Source organism: Macaca thibetana, chromosome 7, assembly GCF_024542745.1.
Source record: "Macaca thibetana thibetana isolate TM-01 chromosome 7, ASM2454274v1, whole genome shotgun sequence".
In the NCBI taxonomy this organism is placed as follows: Eukaryota; Metazoa; Chordata; class Mammalia; order Primates; family Cercopithecidae; genus Macaca; species Macaca thibetana.
In genome coordinates, this window is record NC_065584.1 from 78296582 (window position 1) to 78314012 (window position 17431).

General features: G+C 34.9%; 1 non-coding gene across 1 annotated transcript; it reads right to left on the reverse strand.

Annotated features, from left to right (window-relative positions):
- Positions 1-6118: 6118 nt before the first annotated feature.
- LOC126960427 (U11 spliceosomal RNA) lies at positions 6119-6252 on the reverse strand. The gene has a single exon (XR_007727974.1). It is a non-coding gene; the product is annotated as a U11 spliceosomal RNA (small nuclear RNA).
- Between the last annotated feature and the right edge of the window lie 11179 nt (positions 6253-17431).

Genomic DNA, 17431 nt, shown 5'->3' on the forward strand with positions numbered 1-17431 from the left:
AGGCTGTTGTTATTTATCCACAATTTGGGGATTAGGTAGCACTTCTAGTTATATGATAATTTCTTTAAGACTGTCATTTAATCGGTGTATAGTGATTAGTTATTACACATATTTTATGTATATAATTATGCATATTGAATGTATGCATAAACATACATTTCTCAACTTTGCCCTATTTTGTGAGTTTTTTTATTTGTTTATTTGTGAAAATATTGAAATCTCCTTTTTTTTTTTTTTTTTTTTTTTTTTTTTGAGACGGAGTGTTGCTCTGTGGCCCAGGCTGGAGTGCAGTGGCCGGATCTCAGCTCACTGCAAGCTCCGCCTCCCGGGATCACGCCATTCTCCTGCCTCAGCCTCCCAAGTAGCTGGGACTACAGGTGCCAGTCACCACGCCCGGATAATTTTTTTTGTATTTTTAGTAGAGACGGGGTTTCACCATGTTAGCTAGGATGGTCTCCATCTCCTGACCTTGTGATCCACCCGTCTCGGCCTCCCTAAATGCTGGGATTACAGGCGTTTTAAATAGTCTACCCTTAGTCTCTCCTTAAGTCTCTCCTTAAAATAAGGAGATTTTAATGTGCAGGTATTCTAGAAGAAAATAGTGTAGAATACATGATTTTTACTTTTTTCATTTTTGGAACACTATTTAAAAATATAGTTTAATATTTTCTCCTGAATATTCACAATTTGACATGTATTTTATAGACTCTTAACTCACTGAAGAAAACATAGGCATATTATTTTCAAAGGTGTATGTATTCACATCCGTATGTATCCCTATAGTACATTTTAAAGACAGCTCCAATTAGGAATTTTTAATTCTACTGTTACTGTTATCTACTTTGTTTTTAAATGATATACACTTATTCAGATTGAAATTGTCAATCTCTTCAAACACTTTTAGCTTATTTTCTCTGGATTTTACATTTTAGTATATTTGTAAAAAATAACTAAAGATTTAAAGAAATTAATTCACTAATCAAGCCTGTCCACTTCACATTTTGTAGAGATAAATTAGCACACTGTTTCAGAACTCAGTATCATCTGTTTTTAAATCTTTAATATTAATATTAAAAATAAACTTCCTTTGGTGTTTTCCAGCTCTACGCAGATATTTAAATGGTTTTAAATAAAAACTTTCTATTTGCTGTTAATTTGTATGTCTTTTAAAATTAATTCCTTAACTTTCTCTGATGTCTGACAATCTTTTAGACTTTGGAAATCTTTGATTAGGAAGTATATGTTAAAATAGTCAGTCATTAATTCCACATCAACTTGTTGGTTTGTATCTTCCACCAACACTAAAAAAAAAAAAAAAAAAAAAAAAAAATTGAAGGGAATTAAAACTTTACAATTTAAAAAATAGGAACATCTACCTCCAATGTACACCCGACATTGTTTTCTTTTGTTTTGTTTTTAGACAGAGTCTCACACTGCCACCAGGGCTGGAGTGCAATGGCACAATCTCTGCTCACTGCAACCTCCGCCTCCTGGGTTCAAGTGATTCTCCTGCCTCAGCCTCCTAAATAGCTGGGATTACAGGTGCCTGCCACCATGCCTGGCTAATTTTTTTTTATATATGTGTGTGTGTGTGTATATATATATGTATGTATATATATATTTAGTAGTTACTGGCTTTCGCTATTTTGGCCAGGCTGGTCTCGAACTCCTGAGACCTTGTGATCTGCCCGTGTCGGCCTCCCAAAGTGCTGAGATTACAGGCATGAGCCGCTGCGCCCGGCCCGTACACCCTGAATTCCAAAAGCATATTTGACTCTTAGGAAGACTCAAGCTCCATACTAAATGCAATAGAATCTAACTGAGGGTTCTGTAGAGGGTTGATAGGTAGCAGGTTGTGAATGCCACAGCTTTACTGCACTGGCATGATGTAAAACATTATCAAAAATCTATTATTGATATGAGTTTTAAAATTGTAATCAAGTTACCTCCCTTTCTGACCATTTTATACTTAGTTAACAAATATAAATAATAAATTAAATATAATAATAGTAATAAATGCAATAAAATCCCCCATAGCCTTTAACTGGGTGTACTTTACTGGCTTAACACTGTGTAGGAATTTTTCTTTTTTTCCTAACAAACATACTTTTTCCAGCTTTATTGAGGCACAACTGACAAATAAAAATTATACATATTTGGCCAGGCTCGGGGGCGCACGCCTGTAATGCCAACACTTTGGGAGGCAGAGGTGGGCAGATCACGAGGTCAGGAGTACAAGACCAGCCTGACCAACATGGTGAAACCCTGTCTTTACTAAAAGTACAAAAATTAGCCAGGCATGGTGGTGCATGCCTGTAATCCCAGCTACTCAGGAGGCTGAGGCAGGAGAATTGCTGGAACCCGGGAGGCGGAGGTTGTAGTGAGCCGAGACCGCACTATTGCACTCCAGCCTGGGTTATAGAGAGAGACTCCCTCTCAAAAAACAAACAAACAAACAAAACCAAATATATATATACACACACACACACACATATATATATACACACACACACATATACACACACACACACATATAAGGTGAACATGATATTTTGGTATACAGTATGTGTATATTGTGAAATGATTACTATATTCAAACTAATTAACCTATCTATCACCTTACATAGTTGCTTTTTAGTGTGATGAGGATACTTTAGAGCTACTGTCAGGAAATTTCAAGAATTTCTTAATTACTTTACTAAATTGGCTTTCCCTCAAAATTTGAAGAAAATTTTAAATTATGAATATTTTTAGGAAACACAAGTAAAATGTATTATAGAAAAATAACTTGTATTTTCACTATCAAGATTTACATTGACTTTTTAACTCATAGGATGAGTCATTATGAAAGAAGTAGATTTAAAAATTATTTTTTGACTGGGCAAGGTGGCTCATGCCTGTAATCCCAGAACTTTGGGAGGCCCAGGCGAGTAGATCACGAGGTCAAGAGATTGAGACCATCTTGGCCAACCTGGTGAAGCCCAGTCTTTACTAAAAATAAAAATATTAGCTGGGCTTGGTGGTGTGTGCCTGTAGTCCCAGCTACTTGGGAGGCTGAGGCAGGAGAATTGCTTGAACCCAGGAGGCGGAGGTTGCAGTGAGCCGAGATCCAGTCACTGCACTCCAGCCTAGGTGATAGAGCAAGACTCCATCTATATATATATATATAAAATAATGAACAATTATTTTTACTTTACAAAGGCCATATAAAAGAGTCAAAGACAGCGGACACGGTGGCTCACATCTGTAATCCCAGCACTTTGGGAGGCCACGGCGGGCAGAACACCTGAGGTCAGGAGTTGGAGACCAGCCTGACCAACATGGAGAAATACCGTCTCTACTAAAAATACAAAATTAGCCAGACATGGTGGCGCATGCCTGTAATCCCAGCTACTCGGGAGGCTGAGTCAGGAGAATTGCTTGAACCCAGGAGGCAGAGGTTGTGGTAAGCCAAGATCGGCCATTGCACTCCAGCCTGGGCAACAAGAGTGAAACTCTGTCTCAAAAAAAAAAAAAAAAAAAGTCATAAAAATTACTAGTATTTGCTTATATTGAAAAGGTTGGGTGATTAATAAAGTACAGAGTTTATGAAGAAGAATGCAAAATTTTGGAGAAGAAATTATGGAAATAAGTATTTGATTGCTTGTCCTTAATTTTCAAAATTTTGATTTAGGTCTATTTTAAATTAAAAAATACAAAGATCTAAATATAGACATGGAGACAGAGAGCTAGATGCTTGAATTTTAAGTTATGACTGATGTTGACATAGAGTAAAATTTTATTGATTTAAATTTCTCTTTATCTTTCTCTTAAGGGGAATATTGCTCTTTCTGTGTTATTAGAACATTCTAGAGAGGTGATGGATGAGTGCTTGTTGTGTGTTAGGACTCATTATTAGCAGTATCTTTTCATAAACATGTATTTCATTTTGTTTTACCAAATCCAAATCCTTCTGTCAGTAGTACCAGCTATCGCTAAATTGAGACAAATATGTTATTCAACCCTAGACTCTGGAAGCTAAGTAACTAATTTTTAAGATGATTGATTACTACAGAATCTAAATTTTTGCCCAAATTATATTTTTATGAAGGTTTTCTCAAAATAAATGTTCTAGGATAAACCTCAGAGGAAAGACAAAACTCATGCAGAAGTTATTTTTTCTATATTGTTATAAAACAATAATTTAAAAATTATGTAATTTGGTAGAATAATTCTTATAACATTATTAGACAAAATATTTTCAATATTGATAACGTCTCACAATAAATGTTTCTGAAAAGTTATTATAAAATCTATATAGAGGTATCACAATAACTCATTGAGCTATAAAGTACAATACAATTTTTGATATCAAATTCTAGTTTTTAAATTACTGACTCTTTCAAAACTTTCTTGATTCCTAAGTCACATCTTCCATTTTCTGTCTATTTGCATTGCTAAAGTTTAATTTATGCCAAGCACTAAGTACTTTGCATGTATTAACTAATTTATAGTTCTGATACTCTGTAACTTATGTACAATTATCATCCCCTTTTGCAGATGAGGATATTGAAAACAGGTGAATAACTTGCCACATTTGGGGACCCAGAAAGTTATCCCTTACAACTGCTAGCATCGTATTTTCTAGTTTAAAGACGAGGCCAGCCTCGTCGCTTATATTAAGGAATGGAGAATTTTATGGCATAATCCACTCACCAAATCCTTCTGTCAGTAGTCCTAATAAGTAACAGTTATTGATATTTTCTAAAGTGCCACTGTGTATAAGTCTTAGAGCGAAGTCCTGGAAGGATGCATAGATAGACTGTCCTTAAAGAAATCTAGACACTTAAAGAGAAGCGAGATGTGTTCACCAATAGAGATACGAGCAAAATGTTGTGATAACACAGAGAAAATTAAAAAAAATTAATCTGAGATGGTTGTGAGAAGAGAAAAAAAGCAATCAATGTTAAGAGGGTCTGGCATAAAAATTGAGATAACGTGCATATTTGACATCAATCAGAGCATTTTTTTAAAACAAGAAAAGTAGAGCAAGAATAAGAAATATAAACATTTATGTTAATTAAATTCTTATTTATCTTCCAAAGGACAAGGGTCAATGAAACTAAAGATAGTTCCTTTCCCTGTCCTTGAGTACACTCACATAAATACCCAAAGAGAAATAAAAATTGCCGTTACTTAAGATGAGCCAGGGCATTCATCTTTTTAGGTTAATTCACAGGACAGGGACAAGCTGCAAACCATCAGGTAGAGTGGGTGAGGCATTTCTAGTATACAGACAAGACCTGTGGAGAATCTCCAGCCTGTAGGACACTCAGATGTCAAACTGAAGGGGTAGAAGTTCACTTGAAGTCCAAAAAGCGGAGCATAACTACTTTCTGCTTTGTTAGGGTGTGGAAGGTGGTTTGCTGAAGTAATAAGTCTAGAGGTCGTTAGTCCCATTCCTTCCAGTTTTGTGTATATGATGATAGTAAATTAAATTTAAAACTTATTATTACAGATCCTCTTTGAAGTAGTGTTTGTGGTTTTTTAAAATAACTTCGGCATTAGCCTCCAGAAAAATAATGTAAGTTTTTTTTACCTTAACTTTGAGAAAGATGTTTTTTAATAAAACTTAAAAAAAAATCATCTATTTACTTTCCGAATGGATTGAGGAAAACTTATTTAAAAAGATGTGTACACAAAAAAGCTTATTTATTTATTTATTATGAGTAAGGGCACCAGGACCAACAATCACCAGTGATATGGTTTGGATCTGTGTCGCCGCCCAAATTTCATGTTGAATTGTAATCCCCAATGTTGAAGTTGGGGCCTGCTGGGAGGTGATTGGGTCATGGGAGTGGATTTCCCCATTTGTGCTGTTCTCACGATAGTGAGTGAGTTCTTATGAGATCTGGTTGTTTAAAAGCATGTAGTACGTCTCCCCTCTCTTGGTCTTACTCCGGCTCCAGACATGTAAGAAGAGCCTGCTTCTCCTTTGCCTTCCGCCTTGAATGTAAGGTTCCTGAAACCTTCCCAGAAGCTGAACAGAAGCTGCTATGCTTCCTGTACAGCTTGCAGAACCATGAGCTAATTAAACCTCTTTTCTTATAAATTACCCAGTCTCAGGTATTTATAGCAGTGTGAGAATGGACTAATTAACAACCAGCTATCAACCTACCAAAAAGTTACACTTCCAAAATTCCTTGATGTCAGTTCTGCACTAAGAGCAATCAAGTTGCCCTGCATGTATCACTCACAACAGCAGCTGTTTTGGTTTTTTTTCAAAAAACCTTTTAGAATATAGAAAAAAAATGTTTTTTTTTGAAGTCGAAAATATATGATTACGGTAGCAAATATATTAACTGTGATTAAACCCACACATAGAAATTCCTGGTAGCCAGTAACAAGGTAAACAGGATGGATTTTATAACTCCTATAATCTTGTAAAACATATGGATTACTTTTTCAAAGGAAAAAAATTATGTGTAAGCGACATTGAACAAAATATGTAGATGGTACCCAGTGATAGTTTTATATGGTTTGTCCTATAAAGACTCTAGATAAAAATCAAGGACATCACATCAAAATTCTAATACTTGTAAATTATTTGCAATATTTTTACTTGTCATTTTTTTGGTAAATAATTTGCAAACCATTTACTTAGGAAATCTATTATCGTGGGAGGCTTAGTGAATGTGGCCCAAGTTTACAGCTTTCTGGTTTAATTTGCTGTGAGGTAGTTCTTAGTCTGTCGGACAAACTACTCATACACTCCTCTAAATATTATATTTTCTACCACTTAGAGCTTTTGAAGGGAAACTAGATAGGAGAATGTGTTTATATCACTAATAAAACACGGTTTGCATGTAAGTTCTGGTTTAGGAATTAAAAATGTCTAGCTTGCAAAGGTTTATTGTAGCAGTATAAAGTGCAGCTGTAGAGACAAAATGCCAAGGTTCAAATGCAAGATTCGCGGCCGGGCGCGGTGGCTCAAGCCTGTAATCCCAGCACTTTGGGAGGCCGAGACGGGCGGATCACGAGGTCAGGAGATCGAGACCATCCTGGCTAACACGGTGAAACCCCGTCTCTACTAAAAAATACAAAAAAACTAGCCGGGCGAGGTGGCGGGCGCCTGTAGTCCCAGCTACTGGGGAGGCTGAGGCAGGAGAATGGCGTAAACCTGGGAGGCGGAGCTTGCAGTGAGCTGAGATCTGGCCACTGCACTCCAGCCTGGGCGACAGAGCCAGACTCCATCTCAAACAAACAAACAAACAAAAAAACAAATGCAAGATTCGCCCTGTTTTTAGTTGCAGTACTTTAGCGCCTATGCATCCTCTTCTATAAAATGGAGGTGATACTAGAGACAACTATAAGTTCTAGGCAATGATTAAATGCATATATCACACCTAATCAGTGCCGTCTAATTGAGTGCTTTTATTGTCTCAGATGAGATAAGTTTCACATGCTGTTATGACATGAGTCAGACTGAATTCTTCTTGTAGAGAGGAGCTCCCTCCTGTACAGAGGTGAGTAAAAGCCCTCAGGGCTTATCTTTTCCTTTAAGAAGCAGCTTGTGAGCTTATCAAATTCCTGAAGATGCATTTGAATAAAAGTATAATTACACATCAAAGTATAGGACAGAAATAATTTTACACTGACACTTTCAGGGTAAGCCATCTACCTCAGCCAGGAGGGAACTATAGTTTGGAAATATTTGACTTTAAATTGTATCAAAATTACCAGCTAAACTAGCAAAAGTTAGTAATTTAATCCATTTCTAGAAACTTTAAAGAAATTGATGTACCGGAGTAGGTAGTTTAATTTAGGAAACACCAATCTGAGGTTTGGCAGAGTTGATATCAGAAATGTTTGAGTTAGCTATCACAGAACCAATGACGTGTGTATATAAACACACATGCATTGTGTATATAGATACACACGTATTGGTATATATTTATGTGTGTGTGTATATATGTGTATATATGTGCCAAATATATATCTATATATCTATATCTATATCTCTAGATATATATGTACGTGTGTGGGTGTGCATGCGTGCATGTATGTATGGAGATTTATCACATAAATTAACTCACACAGTTATAGAGACCAAGAATTATCGTGATCTGCTGTCTGCAAGCTAGAAAGTTGGTGGTATAATTCGTTCTAAGTGTGAAGGCCTGAGAACTGGGGGCCAATGGTATAAGTCCTGGCCTGAGTCCAAAAGCTCAGGAGCTTGGAACACTGATATCTGAAGGGAGGAGAATATGGATGTCTCATCTTAAGCAGAGAGAGCAAATTTGTCCTTCCTCCACATTTTCTTCTATTTGGGACCACAGTGGACTGGATGATGCCCACCCACACTGGTGAGAAAGGATCTTTTTTACTCAGTCTGCTGATTTAAATGTTAATCTCTTCTGGAAACACCATCACAAACACATCCAGAAATAATGTTTTACCAGCTGTCTGGGCATCCCTTAGTACAGTTATGTTGATATATAAAATTAACCCTCACAGCTATAACAAGGCAAGAGCTTGTGAAATCTAAAGATTCAAAGAGCCAGGGAAAGGGTAATTAAGCCTATTTTATGACCTTTCAGTGGGGCTACTTAAAGCATTTCAGGAATATAGGAATGGGTCTCATTGTAAACATGGCTTAGGTGAGAAAAGATGCAATACCACTGAACATAGAGTACCTCTGTATATTTCCTAGTAGGTCCACTGGAGAACCCAGTCACTCAGCAGATCCTTCTCTTCTTTCTTTCTGGACTGAACTGCTCACAAAACTGAGGGGCACAATAATTAATTAATAAGCACTGTCACGGGTAGATTTTTTAATTATCTGATATAATCTCCTTTCTGAAATTGCCTGCTGTGACCTAATTAACAATAAGAAGAAAATCATTATATCTCTGGATACTTGTTTACTAAGCATGGATTTTTAATGATTGCCATGTTTTATCTGTCTTTAATTTGAGTCAACCCATTGGACCTAGAACATATTCAAAAGCTATTCTCAGGCACTAGGATCCAAAGGAATTCAGTAAGTATTAACTATTATTTGAGTTTGTTTGAGAGGAACTAAGGAAAATTCTAAATCATCTATTGAAAGATTCTTTGAATATGATAAATAATTTGATGTTTAAACAAGAAGGACTTTGGGTGGATGGCAGCAGGAAGAGTGGAGTAAGGAACTCCAAAAATTCACTCCTGCATCAAGGAATAAAAACATGAGCAAAAATGGTCTAAATATCTTTTTTAGAACTCTGGAAATTACCTAAAGACTTGCAACGATCCAAGACACATCTATTAAAGAAAAATGGCTGAATCTGGGTAAGAACAGCAAACTTTGTGGTATTTTAATTTATCCTAATTCTACCCCTGTTTCTCCAGCTCTGCACTAGCCTTGCAAACCAACAGCCCCAAAATCACAATGAAAACAGGGCATTCAGCAGTCACCGGAAGGGTCACAATGGGTTGATGCCTTTTCAAAACTCCATTCTCAGAGAATTGTCATCATTTGACTTATCTTGCTGTTCTCTGAAACTCTCTACTTGTGGGAAGGGTTTGTCTATATGTGAGGCAACTCAGAAATCACTCTGAACAAAGCACTTTTTTCCCCTGGGAGAAAACTATCAGTTGCAATTATTTGATATCACCTCTGTCTGAGGCAGCAATAACAGTTGGAGCAAACAAGAAGCTTGCCAAAGAAACAGCTAGAGATGAGATGTCTGTAGAGCACTTTGAAAAGCTTCTACAAATTCCTGGGAATCTAGGATTCCACAAGGCTACGTATATGCCCAGGAAACACCTAAAAAGGCCCTAACCTCTCATCTCTGGCTGATCCTGAGGCTCTGTTAAAACAGAAAGTGAAGGCTAAAGCAGAATTGAAAACTGACCAGCTGAACACTTAAGGGATGACCCAACATGTATACAGAGTGTCTCAGCAAAGACTGGAAGACCTATTGCTTTCAGGGATTTAAGGAAATCTCTGTCCAGTCATTAGCCAACCACTAAGCTAACAAATGACAGAAACAAAAGAGAATACAAATTTTAAAGGATCAGAATTAGTTCTGGAAAGTCACTGAAAAAATATATTAGAACAGCAACAGCAAGAATAATAAACCGTGGGATAGAGAATATGATTTACAGAGTTGTCACATTAGATTATTGCAGATGCCTAGGTTTCAAGAAAATAACTGTGAGGCATGTGAAGAAACAAGAGTATGATTCATGCACAAGAATAAAAGCAGTCAATAAAACCTGCCACTGAGGAAATACAGATGTTGGATTTACTATGCAAATACTTTAAATTAGCAATTTAAAATACATTCAAAGAACAAAGGGAAAATATGCATAAAGAACTAAAGAAAAGTATTAGAATGGCATCCTATCAAATAGATAATATCAATAAAAAGAAATTATAAAAAGACACAGATATTCTAGAATTAAAAATTAAAGAAATTGAAATGAGAAATTCACTAAAGGGCTTAGTAGCAGATTTGAGATGGCAAAAATAAAATTTAGTGAACTTGAAGATATGTCAATTGAGATTATCCAAATCCAAGAACAAAAGAATGAAGAAAAATAAACAAAAATCTCAGAGACCCAAGGGATAGAACCAAGCATACCAACATGCTCATAATAGGAGGTCCAGAAGCAGAGGAGAGACAGAAAGGAGCAAAAAGAATACTTGAAAAAATAATGGCCAAAAATGTCCTAAGTTTGATGAAAAACAATAATCTGTGTAACCATGATGCTCAATGAATTCCACTTAGGATGAACTCAAGAAGATCCACACCTAGATGCAACATAATCAACTTCAAAAGCTAAATAAATAATCTTGAAAGCAGCAAATTAAAGTGACTTTTTATGTCCACAGGATCCTCTTGTTATTACCTTTATGTGCAAGTTAGCTCTTGTAACAGACAATTTCACAACAGAAATCATGCAAGTCAGAAAAGAGTGAGGTGACTGACTCAAGGTGCTGAAGGAATAAAACTATCAAATGAGAAATCTATATCCATCAAAGCTACCCTCCAAAAATGAAGGGAAAATTAACATATTCTAAGATGAACAGAAACTGAGAAAACACACTGCTAGCTGACTTGCCCTAAAATAAATAATGAAGGAAGACATATAGGCTGAAATGAAATAGACAGTAACTTAACTCTACAAGAATAAATAAAGGGCACTAGTAAATATAACTGCATAGCTAAATGTAAATGACAATAATAATGCAGTTTTTAAATTTGTGGCTCATTTTTAATTCTATCTAATTTACAAAGAAAACTACATGAAACAATAATTATAAATCTGTGTTGATGGGCATTTAATGTTTGAAGGTTAAATTATACAACAATAGCACAAAGGAGCAGAGAGTGAATGAGACTACACAGAGCAATTTTTTGTGTACTATTGAAATTAACTTGGTATCAATAAGAAATAGATTATTATAAGTGAATATGTTAATTGTAAATTCCAGGATAGCCACTAAGAAGATAAATGTAAAAAATATAGTAAAAGAAATGACATTGGATTAAAATGGTACACTAGAAAATACCTATTGACACAAAAAATATTCTTATAATAGAGAAATAGAGTAATAGAGAAATGAAAAAAGACGTGACATGTAGACACAAGACATAAACAAATAGTAAAATGCCATATGTAATAAAATATGAGCAATTACATTAAATATAAATGAATTCAATTCTAAAATCACAAGGCAAAGATTGGCAGACTGGATTAAAAAATACGATCCAACTATATGCTGTCTATATGACACATGATGTTAAAGAGGTTGACACAAAGAGGTTAAAAGTGAAAAGAATGGGAAAAATACTGACAGAAGTGAAGAGAGAAATCAACAATTCATCAATACTAGTTGGAGACTTTAATACCCCAATTAGAGTAATGTGTATAACACAGACATAAGATCAACCAGAAAATAGAATGCTTGAACAAAACAATAAACCAAGTAGACCTAACAGGCATCTTATATAACAAAACAACACCTAACAATGGCAGAAGGCACATTCTTTTCAAGTGTGTATAAAACCTTCTCCAGGATAGTCTATGTATTATAAGAATTTTCAATAAATCCCCAAATACTGAAATTATACAAAGTGTTCTATGACCACAAAGGGTGACACTTGAAGTCAACAATGGATAAAAATGTGGGAAATTCACAAATATGTGAAAATTAAACAACAAAATTCTAAATAATAACTGGGTCCAAGAAGAAATCACAAGGGAGTTATAAAGTACTTTGGGATGAACGAAAATGAAAACACAATACACTGAAACTTGCGGGGTACTGTTAAGGCAGTGCTTAGTGGGAAATTCATAGCTATAAACATCTATATTAAAAGTGAACAAAGATTTACAATCAATAACCTAATGCAGGAACAGAAAACCAAATACCACATGTTCTCACTTATAGGCGGGAGCTAAGCATTGATTACACATGGACATAAAGACGGGAACAATAGACTCTGGGCACTGGGGACTTTTAGAGGTGAGAGGGCCAGAAGAGTCAAGGGTTGAAAAACTACTCATTGGGTACTATGCTCACTACCTGGGTGATGACAGGATTATTCATATACATATCACTCATGTAACGAACCTGCACAGGTACTCTTTGAACCTAAAATACAAGTTGAGGAGAAAATAAAATCTTAAAAAAAAAAAAAAAGTAAACTAAGCCAAAAGCGAGTAGAATGAAGTAAATAATAAAGATTAGGGTGAAAATTCATGAGTTAGGGAATAGAAAAGAAATAAGAAAAATCAATGTGACTAAAAGTTGGTTCTTTGAAAATGACAAATCTGGCAAATCTTTAGATAGCCTGAAGAAAAAAATAGACACAAGACTCAAATTACCAAAATAAGGAATGAAAGAGGAGACGTTACAACTAACATTACAGAGAGAAAAAGGATCTTAAAGGAGTACTATGAACAATTGCCTGTGGACAAATCAGATAACCTACATTAAATGAGCAGATTCTTAGGAAATCATGACCTACCAAAAACTATATAGGGAAGAAATAGAAAATCTGAGTAAATCAGTAAGTAAGGATATTGAGTTATTGATTTAAAAAAGCTGCCATTTAAAAAACATCCAGGTCCGAATGGGTTCACTATGAATTGTACCAAACATTTAAGGAAAAATTAACACCAGCCCTTTTCAAACTCTTCCAAAAATAGTAGAGGAGGAACCACTTTCCAATTCATTGTGTGAAGCCATTATTACTCTGACACCAACACCAGAAAAGAATATCACAAGAAAAGAAAATTACTGACCTATATTCCTTATGAATATAAACACAAAAATCCTCAGCAAAACAGTAACAAACCTAATCCAGCAACATATACAAGAGATTATACACAATGACCAAGTGGAATTTATCCTAGGCATACAAGGTTTGTTTAACATTCAAAAATAAATCAATCTCATACTTCATGTTAATTGAATAAGGGACAAAACCCACATGATCCCTTCAGCAGATAATGGAAAAGCATTTGACAAAATCCAAATCCTTTTACAAGAAAACATTTCACAATCTAGGAATAAAAGGGATTTTTTTTTTCATCTATAAAAAAGCACTAATGGGAAGGACATCTGTAAAAAACCACAACTAACATAATACTTAATGTTGAAGTAATGAATGATCCTAAGATCAGACAAAACGTTAGGGTCCACTCTCATCAATGCTATTCAATTTTTCCCTTGAGGTTCTAGCCAGAGAAACTAGACAAAGGCAATAAATAAAACACATGAAGATTGAAAAACATGAGGCGATCTGTATTCACAGATGACATGATCTTCTATGTAGAAAATTCTAAGAAATTCACAAACATAAAACTATTCAGTTCAGCAAGGTTTCAGGATGCAAGAATGGTATACAAAAATTACTTGTATTTGGTTGGGCACGGTGGCACACACCTCTAATCCCAGCATTTTGGGAGGCCCAGCCAGGTGGATCACCTGAGGTATGGAGTTTGAGGTCAGCGTGGCCAACATGGTGAAACCCTGTCTCTACTAAAAATACAAAAATTAGCCATCTCTGGTGGCTCGTGCTTGTCATCCCATCTACTCGGGAGGCTGAGGCAGGAGAATCTCTTAAACCTAGGAGGTAGAGGTTGCAGTGAGTTGAGATCATGCCACTGCACTCCAGCCTGGGCGACAGAGCCAGACTCTGTCTCCAAACAAACAAACAAACAAACAAACAAACAAACAAAATTGAATTTCTAATGGCATCAAAAGGAATGAAATGCTTAGTAACAGGTTTAAGAAAAGTGCAAAACATACACTTAAAAAAATAAGAGACATTAAAAAAATTTACACCAATCTTTTATGAACTATTCCAAAAATAGACGAAGAGGGAACACTTTCCAATACTTCTATGTGGCCAGTATTCCTCTGACACCAAAATCAGACAGAAATATCACAATGAAAGAAAATTACAGACCAATATTGCTTATTAATATAAACACAAAAAGTCGTCAGTAAAATAGTAACAAACCTAATGCAATTGTCAATATAGAAAATTATGTTATCTATGAATACATCAAATACCTAATAAATGTGAATAAATTAAAGACCTAAAAAATGGAATGACATTCTGTGCCAATAGATTTGAATATAATATTATTAAGATGGCAATACTCCGTAAACTATTCTACATTTAATGCAATCTGTATCAAAACTATCAAATAAGAGCTGATTTTTTTTCCAGGAAATTAAAAGCTAAAATTTATACAATAGAATATTATTCAGCTATGAAAAGAAATGAAGCTTTGATACATGCTACAAGACGGATGAACCTTGGCAACATTATGCCAAGTGAAAGAAGTCAGACCTCAAGGCCATGTATGGTATGATTCCATTGATATGAGATGTTGAAAAGAGGCAAATCCTATTAGTGGTTGCCAGATATTGGGAGAATAAAGCATGGGAAGTGACTTCTAATTGGTAAAAGGTTTATTTTTGGGTGACAAAAATGACTGGAATTAGATAGTGATTGTGATTGCATAAATTTGTAGGTATACTAACATCTATTAATGTGTAAAATTTTAAAGAGTAAATTTGATGGTTTAAGAATTATAATTTAAATGAATGAATGAATGAGTTGAATCACTAAAAAATTTCCACCAACCTTTGACTGCCATTTCATATCTGTTTTCTCACATCTAGTAATCAATGATAAAATATAATTATTTGAGTCACAGGTGACTACAAATGACAGTATATACTAAGTCTGCTATGTGCTAGACTAAATATTGTATTTATTATAATTGGGAATTGACATGATACAATTCTAAGAAGAATGTCTTGTGCTTAATTAGCATTTTTTTTACATCACCGAATTGTTAAAATTCTTTAAAGCTCTTATTTTTAAGTTTTGGGAAAAATTTATTTTGGTAACTATCTTTTGCATTAGCCCAATTATTCCCAGGTAAGGGCATCTTCAGGGCTACTATAAACCCAATATTAGAAAACAAAACAAAACAAAATTCTGTATAAAACAATACTTACCTCATTATTAAACTCTAAGCTAAATTCAAATGTAGTCATTCTGATAGATTAAGTTCATATTTTGACAGTAATGATTCATTGACCTTTTATAGCAATTAGGGGGTAGCCATGAACTATTTCATGTCATCAGGGAACTCAATTATTGTGGCCAATTATTTGCCAAATGTTAGTGACTTTTCTGTGTGTTTGCATAAGGAAGTTTATCATGTCATGTTTGGAATTGAAATGCCTTTTCCTAGTTGGATGATAGTGTTGTGCAGTAGGCATTTATGGACTTTTTGGTAGATTAATGTGGAATACAGCAATATAATACATCTATACAACAACACATTTCTAGTTGAAGCAAGCACTTCTGTTGATTTTTGTGAATAGTACTTGTATTAGAGCTGGTAAATCAAATGAAACGTTCCCTTGATCTGGATATTTTCTAACAATGCCAAATTAAACAAATTCAAGAGAATTTTTTTATCTGTACTCCTAATCAAGGCAAAGTTTTTAACTTACAAACCTGAAGGTTTTCCTCTGTGAATTCATGTTTACCCTTGTTTACCTACAGAGTGACCTGTTGGTGGATATAGTAGATATTCATAACTATAGAGACTATTAATACTAATTAATCAGAAATAGTATATTTACTATTGTTGCTGAATATATGCTTAATATAATTTAAATAGTAATAATATGTCAAACATTTGTTGAAATCTTTTTCAAAGTGTTTTGCACGTGTTGATGTCTTAAAGGTGATGTAACTAAGTTACAGAGAGGATAAGTAAGTTGCCTGATGTCACCCAGACCATCAGCTAGTAAGCACTTGAGCTGACGTTAAAATTTCAGTAGTGTGACTTCAGAGGCTATTCTCTTAACTATTTGTAATACCATTTCTCAATGTTTAAAAAAGTTGGATACATTATTATGTACTACTTACTTTGGTGAAGGAATAGGGGAAATATTAGGCTGAAAGGGTTACTGAAAGATGAAAGTTCTGTGATTATTTGTGAATTTCCATAGTTATCAGCCCTTAGTGTGACAGCCATTCCCTACCTCCAGTAACAGGACTTGAGTATATGGAAGTCATATCTGGTATGTCAGGCATTTGGTCAACCACAGACTCAAACGTTAGCAGACATTATCTGGTATGAGTATTAGTAAGAACAGATTTTCCTCTGCTTTACAAATTATTCCACCCAAGCACCCCAACCAAGAGAGAAGAATGAACCAGCACTTCATGACACCTAGGGAAGGGCCATGCTATAGTATTTTCAAATGGAAACTTTTATCTTCACAAATATATGTGATTAATTCTTTTGCAAAATGGATTTAATTCCAAAAACTCTCTTCTTTTAATACAAAAGTAGGTTTTACCATACTTTGCAATAATTTGACATTCTAGGTATATGAGCTATGTTGACTCTGGATATACAAATTGTAGCTTAAGAAACACAGGATTCCACTCCACACCCATTAGATTGACTAATATCAAACAAGCACACGGAACAGAACTAGTCACCAGAGTTGGTGACACTGTGGAGAAATGGGACCCGTGTGCACTATTGCTGGGATACAAAATGGTGCAGCAAACTGTGGAAAACAAATGATGTTCCTCAAAAAATTAAAAATAGAATTATTATATAGTCCAGCAATTCTGCTTCTGAATATATACCTAAAATAATTGAAAGAAGGGGCTCAAAAAGATTATTGTACACCCATGTTCATTGCAGCATTATTTGAAATAGCCAAAGGGTGGAAGCAACCAAATAGTCCCTGATGGATTAATGGGTAAAGTGTGATATATACTTTATACACAATCAAATATTATAATCAAATATTATTCAGCCTTTAAAAAAAGTAAATTCTGACATACTTTACAACATGCTTGAACTTTGATGATGCTATACTAAGTGAAATAAGCCAGTT